The sequence below is a fragment of the Actinia tenebrosa genome, unplaced genomic scaffold (genome assembly GCF_029948245.1).
Source record: "Actinia tenebrosa isolate PJP-AT-01 unplaced genomic scaffold, QUT_ActTen_1.0 PGA_scaffold1__47_contigs__length_23844297, whole genome shotgun sequence".
NCBI classification, from domain to species: Eukaryota; Metazoa; Cnidaria; class Anthozoa; order Actiniaria; family Actiniidae; genus Actinia; species Actinia tenebrosa.
The window spans coordinates 20,339,205-20,351,939 of NW_028292578.1; the positions used below are offsets into that span (position 1 = coordinate 20,339,205).

General features: G+C 36.4%; 1 long non-coding RNA gene across 1 annotated transcript; it reads left to right on the plus strand.

Annotated features, from left to right (window-relative positions):
• The first annotated feature begins 586 nt into the window (after positions 1 to 586).
• On the plus strand, positions 587 to 9,192 carry LOC116288912 (uncharacterized). The gene is made up of 2 exons (XR_004196247.1): positions 587 to 625; positions 8,943 to 9,192. It is a non-coding gene; the product is annotated as an uncharacterized LOC116288912 (long non-coding RNA).
• Positions 9,193 to 12,735: the final 3,543 nt, after the last annotated feature.

Genomic DNA, 12,735 nt, shown 5'->3' on the forward strand with positions numbered 1-12,735 from the left:
ATTTGCCGACAAAAAAAACGCCTAACGAGAAAAATAAAATAAATAAATGACTGATATAACGCCAAAAAAAAAAAAAACTTTTCTCTTTGAATATCTAGATGTTTAGTTTTTGTTCTTCAGTATTAAATCATGTGCATAGACTTAAATTAGGCGGAGAGTCTGTATGCAGAAGTCAGTGATCGTTTGCATAACTGCGGTAAAATGGCATCGAAGGTCAAGCCATTGCAATAACTCAAATCCCCTTGGATTTGAGAAGGTTTTAATTTTGATTGAGGGGGAAAAGTGACAAATAACACACTTTGTTCTAGAATAAGTTCTGGTAATGAATCGTCGCTTGTATGACCTCATAAATAGTGTGTAGAGTAGATAGTTTTTGATGACTTTTGTCACTCCTGAGAAAGGACTCCTCATTAACACTGTTGAATTACCATACATGCTCCACAACCTGAACAAAGGTTGTTTTTACGCAATAACCAGCTAATAATCAATACACAATGCATCTTTTATGAAGTTGAGTCACCGGTAAATAAACAGGTTATGGCGTTATAAACGGTACCTGTTTTTCCCCGGGGTTAAACTGTGTTATCTTGAACGACATTTGCATGACGTTCCACACGGACAAAAGGTACATTTCCTGAACCGTAGATCCGCTTAGCCGACTGGTTGACCGACACCCTGGGTGGGCAAGCAGGGGGCTTGTACTTCATTGCTTTTGCTAAGTAAAACGGGGTTACGGCCCGAGGGAACGAGTAAAGAAAAGTTTAAGTATAACGGAAGGTCGGTCATGTAGTGATAGCTTAACAATGTGAAAAATGAGTTTAGGTTTCTTTTACTTTGCCGGTGCTTTTTATCCTGTGCACGCGTGCTTCGCAGCCTGCAAAGTGAACTCTACTATTTCCATAACTCAGCGAGAGACAATTGATAAGTTTGCAGGGGGAAGGATGGGGAGGAGAGCTATTATAAGACGTGCCTCTGCTAGTCGTGTTCATTGCCTTTTTTCTTTTTGCCAATGCGTATTTTGTTATATTTTTCTTGGTTTCTGACTAATAAGTGCTAGATATTTGTACTACTGCTACTGCTACTGCTACTGCTACTGCTACTGCTACTGCTACTGCTACTGCTACTGCTACTGCTACTGCTACTGCTACTGCTACTGCTACTGCTGGATGTAATCACTGCCGGTGAAGAACCTTGACTTATTTCCGGTTGTCACGTTGTCACATCAAACTTAATTCTCGGACTTAATCGTTCTTGAATTTCCTAAACTTCTCAAATCGATACCTCGTACTTGGAAATGTTTTAAAGCTCTGTGAGATTTTTCCCCCCTATTATTTATTTTTAAAGAAATGAAACTGTTTTTGTTATGAAATTAAGACAATAAGTTTTACCAGGAGAAAAAATAAAAGTAGTTGGTTTTCTCTTGGTTTTACAACGCGAAAGTTATCGATGAATGAAAAAAATCATGATTGCGAAATTCTGATGAGGAAGATTTTCATGCAATTTTCGCATGTTTTTTATAAAAAAATAAAAACTCAACGCCCATTTTGCTAGAGTTTTATATCACATTATAAAATTATAAACGAAGCATTCCGTGCTTCGTCGTTAAACAATGACGAAACACGCTAAATATTTATCATTTTAAGTGGTCAGGTAAAAATAGATTCATTCGAGAAATTGATACCATAAGAGATTTTACAATTAATGGTTTTAATCGAAAGATTTTACATTAATTTTATCAAAACAAAGGAAATGGAATTGGGTTTTTTTCCTTGTAAGTTTGATTTTAAAGTTGAGTTTTTTTCCAGATTATTTTTAAGTGAGCGTGATCAGGTGCCAGAATGAATTTAAGTTTTGGTCCATTGCCGGTGGACTGCGCAACAATTTTATGCTATGCAGGCATCGATCTATATCGCCTCCAAGTCTGGAAGGTCAAGAAGACACACGATCGAGATGAAACGCACATGGCCTTCTTCGTTGCTTTTGTTTTAAAATCTGCTGAAAAATATCAGCTGTTAGTTGGGATACACTTGGATGATTCAGTTGTTTGCACATTCAGGTCATGCTCCTCAACTCCGAAGCCCTTGGTTTGCTAAATTTCTTGGAAACAACTAGAATAAATGAGCCGTTGACTCTTTCAAGTGCTTGTGAGGGAGAGGGTTCCCTTTTTTGGTCTAAATCAAGTATAAATATTGATGTAAAATGAAGTAAAGTTTAGGTTAATTTTGTCAAAGTTATTAGACAAACACTCAGGATTTTCTTGACAAACAAAACCGTACTTTTAAATTGGAAATCATTCCGACACATCACACCACAGACAGAGAGAGCAGAGTATACCGAGTTTTCGTTTACATTTTTTGAAGCTTTATTCATTTATAAAGATTGTCTGACCACCGGGAGGGTCTTCCTGTTTAATACTCCCCGCGAAAAATGATGAACCACAAAAAATCTATATATGATTATTTTCAACTGAAAAGCAGGTATTTCATAAGTGCGAGGAAAATTTACATGATCTTCTTTGCCGCTCAAGGCAATCGGCCTTCCGCTCTCACAAACTCCCTATCCGCGTTGCAGTTCTCCTTTCTAACAGGTGTGAGATAAGACTTTAGAATACATACCGTATAACCGTGAAAAGCTTTGTAAAAAAGTGTACAAATTAGTAAGCTCAGTAGTCCTCAGTCAGAGTTACAAAACCTTTCAAATTTGTTAGTTAACTTTTTCATGGATATATGTCATGTACTCTAGCTTGAAACATGTGAAGTAAAAGAGCAAGGTAAATCTTGAGTTATGATTAATTAACGCTTGTGTTGCAGGTTTTGACACAAACATTTTAACCTTTCAAGTCAAGAGTTTATCGCAACTCAATAAACAAGAGGTTATGGTCTCTTGAACATAAACTTGAACTGTCAGATTGTGCAACATGAAATTCAATTCTTGCTCCATTGGCTACGCGCACTGTTACAGTTTCCCGCTGTCAATAGTACTTTGTTTATATCAGTCCACGCCCTGTTCTTGTGTTTTTCAAGTTCAGTAGCTACGGTATTTGAACCACATGGAATAATTACTGTCTCGATAAGATGATTAATTAGACCCTCGGGTTTTGTTACCGCTTGGACAGTCAGTTCCAAGAAAGACGAATCTTAGATAGTCATTCTGTCTGTTCTCTTGCGTTCATGCGTGGTCAGAGATGGAAATGTGGTGGCCGCATCGTGTGATGGGATGTGAAGATGTGGAAACCACGTGCGGGCTATGGGTAAAAAACAAATACTGAAACACTGCATCTTACAACTGACTGACTGACTGACTGACTGACTGACTGACTGACTGACTGACTGACTGACTGACTGACTGACTGACTGACTGACTGACTGACTGACTGACTGACTGACTGACTGACTGACTGACTGACTGACTCACTTTCTTAGCCGTTAATTTAACGCTCAGCTGAAAAAAGAAAAAGCTCGTCTCTCACGTGTCTACGGTGGCCCACAAGGGCAATACAAAAACATTAAACATAGTACAAATATATCAATGTCAATTTCAGCACACAGATATGCATGCCAGACAGTAAAAATATTTCCCAATATCAAAATATGATTCCGAGTACAAAAATATTTCCCAGTACAAAAATATTTCCCAGTACAAAAAGATTTCCCAGTACAAAAAGATTTCCCAGTACAAAACGATTTCCCAGTACAAAAAGATTTCCCAGTACAAAAATGTTTCCCAGTACAAAAATATTTTCCAGTACGCCTCGTGGATCTACACTACTTTGACAATGTGATGACACAATTTATCGTCAATATTAGTTGAATCCGGTTCATATCAGTCACGCGCGCGGGTTATAGTTGATTTCATTGTAAATAGAGATTATCACATGTTAAGAACTTGATATCGTTTTTATTCACGAGTTTTTCCGTATCATATCGCGAACGAGCGAGTCCTCTTATTACACATTTAGGCTCGATATATAACACACACAAAATGTTTTATTGTCTTAAATATCCTTAACCGACTTACACCATTTCAAAATGTTAAAGAATTATACGTTTCCAATTCAATATCATTCAAGATATTAAAGCTTAATTAAAAATGTAAGAAGCAGCACAAAATTCATCTTGAATTTGATAGAAATAAACACTAAATAGAGATTGATCTCGTCACTCCTGACTACTATCGTAGTCAAGTTACAGTTACAGTTTACCGTGAAGTGATATCGTATCACTTCACTGATATGGTTTTTATTCATGGCTTTATTTCACGGATATCGAGCTTAAATGTGTAATAAAGGGTTATCCTTTATACTGATTTGGAACTTTAGAGTTGTATTTTTTGAGGACAACCATGTGAGTACGATGTACCAACTTCCGGTGAATTTTAATGTAGAGATGTCACAAAACTCATTTGTCAATCATGACGATCATGAATCACGTTGCAAGGTACAGGGAGTTTACAAACTTTATTGATTCTTCCCGTAAGGGCTTTTCCGAAAGGAGAGAAAAATTACGTAAGGGAGACGTGTTTCATTGATGTAGCATAAATAAATGTAAATGTTGTAAGGCGTCTAAACCTCTAAGAAGTAAAATTTCGTTGAGAGTCTTTTTTGTCTTAGGTCATGAAAGGTCAAACAATAATAGAAAGCTGTATTACAGTCAAAACACCTCAAGCGTGAACACGTAGAGATCATTAATGGCTTTACTAGTATTTTTGGATTCTTGATTTCATTATTCGATTCGGTTTGAAAACGCTCTAGGGCAAAATTGCCTTGGGCTTCTTCTTCTTCTTCTTCTTCTTTTCTTTTTTTGCCTCTGACCTACATCAAGTGGAGGTAGTAAAATAATAAACTGTAAAAGTAGTACGTGGTTGCAACAGACTAATATAAACACTAGCCGGTCTTTGTTATCAGTTGCGGCCTCTTTGCAATTGACGTTTCCGGGTCTTGCATTATATTCTCCAGTTTTGCTCTTTTAAAATTGTGAAAAAATGAGTTATAACTTAACTTATACAACATAAATTTATTATCGATTATTGATTTTTATATCAGAAGATGAAAACGTCTTTGCAGAAAACAACAGAAACAGTATATAACAGCTGAGATACGCCGATCGGACCCTAACAGCTCAACAACGAAGAAGAAAGCACACCTTTGCCATGTTTTTATATATCTATTCCCAATACGTTTTTTATAGATTATGAAAACATACATTCCCAGGTTTGCTTTTTCGTTTTTCGCCCTCTCCAGTAAAATACTCTCTCCTCATATTTGATACAATAACATAACAAGGCCATTTGGTGATTGTGAATTTTCACAGCCGCAGCATGTGGATACTCTTGCATCACAAGTTTTCAACAAGGAAACCTCGAAAGAGCCAGAGGATGGATTGGGTCTATATCGCTCTTTTCGTGTTTGACCTTCAGGTACAAGCCCAAGGCAATTTTGCCGTCGAGCGTTTTCAAACCCAACAAGAAATAGTGTCTTGTTAATTACAAGTTGACAGTTGACATTTTGATGATGTACATTAAGAAGAAGAAAAACAGAAATACACAGTTAACATCTACATGAATAATAATTTTGCCTGAAATCGATACGAAATGTATTCCTTATTTGTACTTTTTATTCTATATGTATGTTCATTCCGCTATTTCGCTATTTCGCTATTTCGCTTTTTTGCGGTTTAGGAACACCCAACAAACCGAAAAGGTTTGCCCGGGGTTTTCAAATCCACCGCTGTTTTTTTGACAGGTTCTGTTTTATATCAAGGAGAGCCGATTTTCTAGCTTGACCCCGGTTATGTCATGCATTTTCTCTTGTAAAATACGTCCAATAGCGTACATTCAACTCAAAAAGTACGGTGGTTTTTTTCAATAGAATTCAATCTAAACTATATGATACAGTTCGTGAATAGTTGAATTAACTGAATCCACTTCTGTTTTTTACCTATATAGTCATTATTTTGAGAAAAGATCCAAAAACCGTGTTTTTGAGACATAATTTGTATGGGCTCACATGAGGGGGCGTGAGCTTGAAATCGTAGCTGACCAAATGTTAACAGATTTTTTCTGATGGAAGCCTATGACTGTGATAATTTCCTTGTTAGCGTTTGAGAATACACTAGTAGTTTGGGACGGAAAAAATATTGTATTGCTAAGAAGATGCGCAATCTTTTGGACTCGAAGATTGAATCCTACAAGTTTTCATCATTTTCAGAAGAGGACATTGTACTATACTGAGTAGTCATACGCCTTCGATGCATTACGATAGTACTCAATAGTTTGACATGTTCCTGGAAATCCTCAATCAGTAGATGGTTCCGACGAAAGTCGTTTTAGCCAATCACAACCAGTTGCCGTATAATCAAAGAGACCCCAATGATTACATTTGTCACACAGATTGTACTGCCTGTAATCTAACCACATTTGTAAATCTCAACTAACCCCGCCGAGAGAGAGAGAGTCTCGAGGGCTGTTCTTTGAGATATTTTTTGTTACGCAAAGACCCTATGTTTGGTATTTCTGTCATTTGTTATTTAAAATACCGAAATGATTCTCAAACCGTTCCGTCTTTTTTTCCTGTTCAGCGACTGCATAGATATGGTGGGCTCAAATAAGTACGTTTTAGAAATGAAACATTGAACAGCTTGTATTTCTTGATTACATCAATTTTCGCCTTGCACTGTGAACTGTTCCTTTTATCATAATTTAACACGAATAGCTACAATTTGCTTGTTTTCGTATAAAGCCTACATGGTGTTCAATAACACAAGGATCAATAAAATTCAGACATTTAATAAAACTTCAGAATATTTTCATTCAGTTTTCGCGCAGGATGTGGATAACCTCTAGTGCTCAGGGTCAGTCTACTGACTCGTGTTTTGAGTTGTATAAAGCTTATGTGACAAAAAAGCTAGCGCTATTACATTTGAAACGCGGATCGAATGTAAAATATGACTGAAGCTGTCAATAAATCTCCCCCCCCCCCCCCCCCCCCACACACACACACGTGACCTTCGCCACCAAACCAGAGAAGAAATATTAAGAAAATTCTGTGAAATAGAGTGGTGTATGGAGATGGTGGGTACCGGCATATACCCCCCCCCCCCCCCCCCCCCCCAACACACAAAATTATGTGAAATGACTGGTGAATGGAGGTGGTGGGGTACCGGCATATACCCCCCCACCCCCATCCATGAAAAGGTAGGTGGTGGCGGGCAATACCCCACCCCCCTAAATCGGGTCCCTACTGCGGAAAATTGTTTTGACCTCTTCCCTAAGAGGACAGACACATAAAAAGCTTATGTCTATTTGTTAATTTAATGGTATTAAGTATTCCAACAGCTTCTGTTTCACATTTGGGGCAAAACTTGAAAATGGCGCCTAAAGATCGGTATTGTCACTTGTCTTAAACCCACACCAATGACAATACTGGGAAATCTTTTAGTCCTAGCTGGAAAATCCTTTTGTACTGGGAAATCTTTTTGTACTGGGAAATTATTTTGTACTGGAAAATCTTTTTGTACTGGAAAATATTTTTGTACTGGGAAATATTTTTGTCCTGGAAAATCTTTTTGTACTGGGAAATATTTTTGTACTGGAAAATATTTTGTGGGCCACCGTACTACGTACACGTCCACAGTACGTGCCCTCAACGTGACGTCATCGCTCTATGAAATTTTAATCCGGAGATTTTGAACTTATAATGTACCTTATACACATAATCTAAAGGACTGATACGGTATCACTTTTTATCTTAATAGTTATCTATCTAATAGTCTTTCAGATCAAGTTTCCTGATTTTTAGATCAGTGAAGAAAATGTGGGAAAGAACTGACTGGGTGTTAAATTATTGAAAACCGGAATATTACAAGCATGCTCTGAAAAAGTCCTTATGTCAATTATGCCCTTATGTTTAACAATTCTTCACCGAAGGAGAATATCGGGGAATATTTATCGAGACGCGAGTGTTTTAGTATAAATACAAAGGTGATTCTTTCAAAAAAGAAAAAAAAAGAAGATGGAAACATTTAAAATTAGGAAAAATTTTAATTGAAGTTACAAACACGGCTTTCAATTACAACACAGGCGCACTCACCGACTTTGCAAATCAAAACAGTTTGTTTGAGCTTATTTGATTGTTTTAAGTCCTTTTTTACCTTTGAACAAAGTTAGTGCAAATTTGTTAGCCTCTTTAGTCCTTTTGGGGACAGCATTTTCTTTCATTATTTCTAATTCCTCTCCGGTAACATCAACAAAGCTGCTGCCCGCCATTTTGGATTATCGCTGGATGTGATTATCGTGTGGTAGTGTGAGTTTCTCGACCAATCAGCGCGCGAGATTTTCAATAATCACCTGTGTATACGTATTTTTACTAATTAGCAATTATTCGTTTTTCGTTGTTGTTATTATATAGTTTTTTGTTAGAGTTCACTTAATTTGGAGCCAAGCTCTGTCGTGCTTACCACTTCCATAATAGCTTAATTAGGAACTTAGAAAATTGTCATGGATAAAGTTACGTAAATAAATAAACAATTGGACATCAGTTTTTTATGTGTCTGCTGTCTTATTGACCGATAAATTGCGTCATCACATTGTCAAAGTAGTGTGTATCCGCGTACTACTTTGACAATGTGATGACGTAATTTATCTTCAACTGAGAGGACAGACGTCACATAAAACGCTGATGTCAATTTAATTCTTACAATAACAAAGATAATAAAATTTTCTCGTTTTCAGTGACTAAAACAACCAACGGAAAGAGCGTGCGCTCGTTGACGTCAGCTTTATTTGCCTGTCCTCTTATTGATGATAAAAAATAGCCAATCAGCGCGCGAGAAATTTGTAAGAAAAAGACCTACTCCCTTTTGACTCTTAAATAGCTTAGTTCTTAAATCTCTTTTTTATTTATCTATTTACTTTATTTATTCATTCTTTTTTCTTCTTTTTCATAGGTTTGAAACTATCGAAAGTGACTAATCCGACATGACAAGGAAAAATAATTAAACCAATATGCCCTACCTAGCTTCCTCGGAAATCGTGGCGTAGCCGAGGTCTTACCTTGTGTGGAGACGGTGGGACTAGTCGCCGCCGTTCTTCGGCAGAGCGCCTGAATTTTCGAAACAGATTTCTACAAAATATTTGATTTTATATTAAATGCCATTTATTCTCTTTCACATATTAAAAGCTGAAACTTCTAACTTATATCGAGACGATCGTTTTCGACTTTTTTCCCTTTTTGGTGTTCGTTACAACATGTGCAAATGTCACGTGATCTATTAACTCTGTTTTATTAAAAATTGAGTATTGAAAATCCTCTCAAAATAAACGTTACCCTGAAAACCTGTAAAACTAATAAATCTTTCGCATCATAGATTTTTCAGTTTATTTAGAAGATAAAGCCGCTAAATCTATCTGTCTAAACAGACCTATTAAACTTGAATCACGTAATCAATTGCCTCTCAATGAACATGCACTGTGGTTAAGTGGCCATTTTAAGCAAAGACAAATATTCTTTTTCTTTAAAAAACAAACATCGAGGGTTTTTTAAAACACTTAAATTTCGGCAATTTAAAACAAAACCATTTGATTCTTGGCGTGAATTCACATTTCAAACACCTGTTGTCAATCGTCGAAACCAATAAAATGTCAGGTTTCAGGTCGTGATTGTCGCTTTTTATCAGACTATGTCTACCAAACTCAGTGGTTTTAATCTTAAGCGAGATTTTCTAATAATTTAATAAACGGGATGCCAAACAAGATAAGGAGAACAGAGAAACCACCACAACAAAATAGCAAAAAACAACGACACAAACAAATAAAACATTAAAGAGAAACAAAAGAGACTTATGATATCACCGCACGCCAAACTCGTTATTTAATTTATCCCATAAGTATTATTGATTAAACTCATTATATCTAACGCACTCGATGACCAGCAAGTTCTGAAGCGTATCATTCTGAAGTTTAAGTATATCTTTTTAGCTGGTTTAGCCCCAAGATGATGGATATGACGAAAACATATCGGGTGAGATAGTATTGAGAAACTTTTACGAAGAATCGTGAGAGTGAGTCATGTACGTCAGTCACGTTCATCTTGAGCGGGGTCCGGCCGCAGTGCTTTATAGTAAGTGCCCAACAAGTGATTTCAAGACTATCTTTGCATGTACTGAATTTACTAAATCGGAAGTTCTTTATTATTATTTTTTGTTGCGAAAGTTGAAACACTCAGTAATTACTACAAGTCCGCGAAGAGAGCAGCTCTAAAAGTGAATATATAGTCGTGCCATTTCAGTCCGTAGCATTAACGTCGATTTTGCGAGATAATGAGCGAAGAGAATAGCTTATATAATTAATCTTTCTATCAGCTAAACCGAGCACAGACTGCTTCAAAGTTCTACCAATAGGAGAAAGATCATATTGAGCAGAAACGTTTATCTTAACCGAAGCCATGGCTACCGATTCAGCTGATATCATTCACGACTGGAAAAAAGAGGTACGATTTATCAAAAACAGACACAAGTAAATCTATATAGTTATAGTTGAATCTCACTGATCTCACGGATTTCACTTTATCAAGTGATTTTTTACTCCACTTTTCAATTAAGTCCACTCAAATTTTGTCAGCTACGACTTACAGCACTAGAGCTTACTTAGTAACGTAACTTGAATGCAGTCGTGGTAAATTCGTAGGATTATATCATAATTCGTTAAATTTTGGTAGCATGTCATAGCCCACAATATTGAGCAGAGCAAAACGCCAGTTTTTTGCCAATCGCATGCCACGATTATTCACAGTTTTTGAGGAGCAAATTAAATAATTTATATATTTATATCATCAACTTATTAGCTGATCGAAAATGTTTACAAAATTGTAAATGATTCCCGCCAAGTAATATGTCAGTGCTGCTTGTTTAGCTAAGTAGTAAAATATTTTAATTTAGCTAAACTTTAGCGCGTAGCATTGAGATGTTAAATATGGGAGGCAGTAATCCTATAATGCCTAATGCGGCCTCTAGATCGCTGGCGTAGTTAGTGGATTTGATCTCTAGCCTAAGGTTTTGCTCCCTCGGCAAATCCTATATATATCGCGCTAATCCATTAGCCATACATGCCCTGACTTAGATCAGCCCAGAGGTTGTTTTAGGGTTCGATCTGTGAGTTAGCCGTGCCCGGACTTAGATCAGCCTAGAGGTTGTTTTAGAGCTCGATCTGCCAGGGAGCTAGTCTTGCCCTGACCTAGATCAGGCCAAGGCTTTTTCAAGGCTCATCGATAAGATAGGTCGGGATTTTTAAAGGTTATTATCATATGTGAGTAGAGTTGTTGGTTGATTCTCTCCTGTGCTTCTCATGAGAGTTTTATCCCGGTTAATTAGTTTTTCCTCTCCGTGCTTACGTAGAAATCAATGCAACACTTCGGATATCCCCTTTCGGACGTATATTAGTATTCATTCGTTAGTGTTTCACTTCTAAGTACGGCATCGATCGTATGTGTAGCTCAAGCTGATATAACAAACGCGTGCGGGAAGAAACGTAATTTGTTTGCATTCTTTGTACGACGACATCATGCAATGTGAGTCTTCGATATTAGTGCTGCATGTTACACCTCTACTATCTGGTCGGTGCAGGATAAATGAAGAATAAAAGTAATGGACTATATATTAGGATGCTTATCTATACTTAATGAATGAACGGAAAGAAAAAAAGACCAATGAATCAACGAGTGAATTAGGCGGAAGTAATGGATTATATCAATATTGAATAAATGAATATAGTTTTTTTAAAACGAACGAAAGATCGAAAGAACGAATGTCAGAGATGAATATGAGTCATTGTTTGAGTGGGAATGCATAAAGTACGAGCGAACGAAGGAATAAAAACGAATGATTAGCAAACCCTATTTATACCTTATAAATTATCTTATTATGATGCCTGGCATTTTGAAAGTTTAATCAAGCCTGAATAAGCAAAACATTGTTACGATAAACTACCGAAAACCATTTAACTGTTAATGCCTTTGTTTTAAACCAACTCCTAGGGTTTTGACTATAAACTTGGATAAAAAATCGAGCAAAATATCATTTCAATCGTTACCGCCTTATGTGGGATGGGGCAGTGGGCCGGGGCAATGACTCACTGTTATTTATCAAACGATTTATTTCACTTGCCAAGCTTATTTGATTGAAATCATTCATTTTTATTTAGTCAATGACAGGAGAACAATTTGGCAAGTATCTGAATATATAGTATGAATATATGATAAAAAATATGCAGAAAAAATGTAAAATCTGTATAAAAATTAGTATATTCTTTAATATTAAAGATGTATTAAAAAAAATAATAATAATAATAATAAAAAGGGTTTCGAAGGCCTACGAAGCAGGCGAGAAAACTAACGAAATATTCACAGTATCATTGCGATCTCTTATCAATACTGTACTAAATACAGCAATACATCTAGAGATTGCTTAAGCACTATTGGTCGTCGTATCTTAGTATAAGAGGCTAAGAAACGTGTATAGATCGGATTATCTGATGCTCATTTGGTTTAAATCATACGGTGTAAGCTTAGTCAAGTTCGAAAATGAGAGCTTCAAACTCGAAAAAATACTCAATGCTTATAACGTCCTTGGTTGGATAGATTTGATATGCAAGCCAGCTCTTGAATAGCCATATATATACTTATATTTATTTTGAAATAAAGAAATCTAAACTGAGCAATAACCTTAAGAGTATTAAAAAGGACTA